This window comes from Chrysochloris asiatica, unplaced genomic scaffold (genome assembly GCF_000296735.1).
Source record: "Chrysochloris asiatica unplaced genomic scaffold, ChrAsi1.0 scaffold00596, whole genome shotgun sequence".
In the NCBI taxonomy this organism is placed as follows: domain Eukaryota; kingdom Metazoa; phylum Chordata; class Mammalia; order Afrosoricida; family Chrysochloridae; genus Chrysochloris; species Chrysochloris asiatica.
The window spans coordinates 161,656-163,966 of NW_006409114.1; positions in this window are offsets into that span (position 1 = coordinate 161,656).

Consider the following 2,311-nt stretch of genomic DNA (forward strand, 5'->3'; position numbering starts at 1 on the left):
CCAGTGTCTATTTTATAATATAATGCAAGGAAAACCAAGATTCAAAAGACAGCAGGTTTTTTTTAATCAAAGGTCAGAAATTCAAACTCACCAGTGATCCTTGGAAATCCTATACAGGGGCTCTATGAGTCTAAACTGATTCCATGGCACTTAACAATGACAACAAAAATTCTCATCTTTGATTTTGGAAAATTTATTTATGCTATATTTTCTTTTTTTCTGGGCTGAAGAGTTAATTGTATTCTTTGTATTTCATCTCAAAGTCACGAGTTCCGCAGAATAATTTAGAGACAAAATTCACATTCAAGCAACAGAACTTTGAAAAAAGCAAAGGTTCTTTTTTTAAAAAAAAATTAAGATCTTTAAATGTCTCAAATGTGTTTTCTCTCTGACCTGTGATAAACTCCTGACAACTGAAATTTCATGGCCATCTAAAAAATTTTTGCTACTGTTTTATAAAGAGAAAAGTGTTATGAAAAAAGATTATTTACTATGTTATCAACTACGTGAAACATATCATCAAATTAGCAGAAGTACCAAATTTTTGTTGAATTCAAATTTATTTGCTAATAATGTTTGCTCTTATACTATTCACACAATATTATGTCACAGTTCCCTTAATTCAATTACTAGCCTAACTGCAAGGTTTTCCTTTGAACCAAGCATCATCAAAGCCAGTGACTTTTATTGAGGGATTCATGTCCTTTGCCCATGAAGTCTTCAAAAAATTATTATTACTAACTAGATATTTGAAGACTTAATCATCTTTGGTTTTTTGTTTTTTTTTTAAATTTTCAACTAATCATACATTTTGTTTCATCTCAATGTTTACACTCCCCTTCCTTTAACAGCAGTTATCCTGCTTCTACCCATTTCTATTTTATTTTTCACAAATGAACAAAGCAAAAATATTTGATGCTCACATATAGGAGAAAAAAATATATACTCATTTAAGTTTCCAGAGGGCACATTTTCACTTTTCAGGATGTTAGAGAAATTTTCTTTCAGCAGTTCTTCAACTGTTTCCTCTGTGGACTTGTGTGATTCTTCTCATTCTGGAATGCCGATAATTCTTAAGTTATTCCTCTTCATGTTGTCCAACATGAATCTTAGACCCTCTTCAGATTTTTTTATCCTTTTTAGTGGTTTTGAGAGATTTGTCTTCCAGCTCACTGGTTCTGCCTTCCATCTCGTCTGTTCTGTTCCTTTGCCCTTTCAGAGTATTGTCTATTTCTGATATTCTATTATTGGTCATTTGGACCTCTTTCTATAGGTTTTGAATTGTTTCCAATGCTGTATCTATCTTATTTGATTGCGCCTGTAGTGCTTTCCTTACTTCTTCCTTATTTTTCTCAACTCCATTGTAAAGTGATTTGAAACATTTTATAATCATTTTTTCTGAATTCTTTCTCAGGCATTTCCAAGGCCTGCCATCCTTTCAGAATGGAATCCAGGTCTACCTCTAGGTCATTTGTCTCAGACATTTTATCTTGTTTCTGGACATGTGCTGATATGGTCATCTGCTTTTTCTTCTTGGACATGTTAGTGTTTATCTGTGGCCTTATTACTTAATTGACTATGTGTTTTGGTATTTTTTATGCTTTCTGATTGCTTCCAGGGAGATGTGATCAGGATGTGTGCTTCCTTTTTCAGTCTTCTTATTGCTTAACTCAGAGTAACTTTCACAGGTGTTGTCTGTTTCCCTGGTATATGGTAGTTGTTATTGGTTCTTGCCTGGGTTTTGGCGTTTTATAGAGTGTGATTGTAGCTTGGCTATATGGCAGCACTTGCTGATTATTCATGTGTAATATATGGAGAGAAAGAATTCCCCCCAGGTAGAAGGGGGAGCATAAAACAGCAAAACAGCCCCAGTGCAAAAAAAAAATAAGAAAACAACAACAACAAAAACTAGACTGAATACTGCAGTCTCTAATCACAGAAAAGGGAGAAGAGGGAGAGAAAAAAAAAAAAAATCTGTAGGCTAATATGAGTATGATTTTAATGTCCTCTCTTCAGCTTCTTGCTTTCAAAGCTGACTGAGAGATTTCAAGATGTCAGTATTGCTTGTTATTCTATACCTCAGGCTTTTTAAATTTAATTTTCAGCCTGTTTTGTGTTGAAACTCTCTTTCCCTCTCTGCAGCCTTGTCCTGTCCTTTGCCGTATTTAAAAAACAAAACAAAACAAAAAATAACATTCAGGGCCTGCTCTTGGTCTGAGTATCTGTGCACATGAGTAGCAGAACCCACCAGTTGTGAGGGTGGGAAGTATCCACTCGCTCAGGCTCCCCCTCTAGTCACCAGAATGGAGGT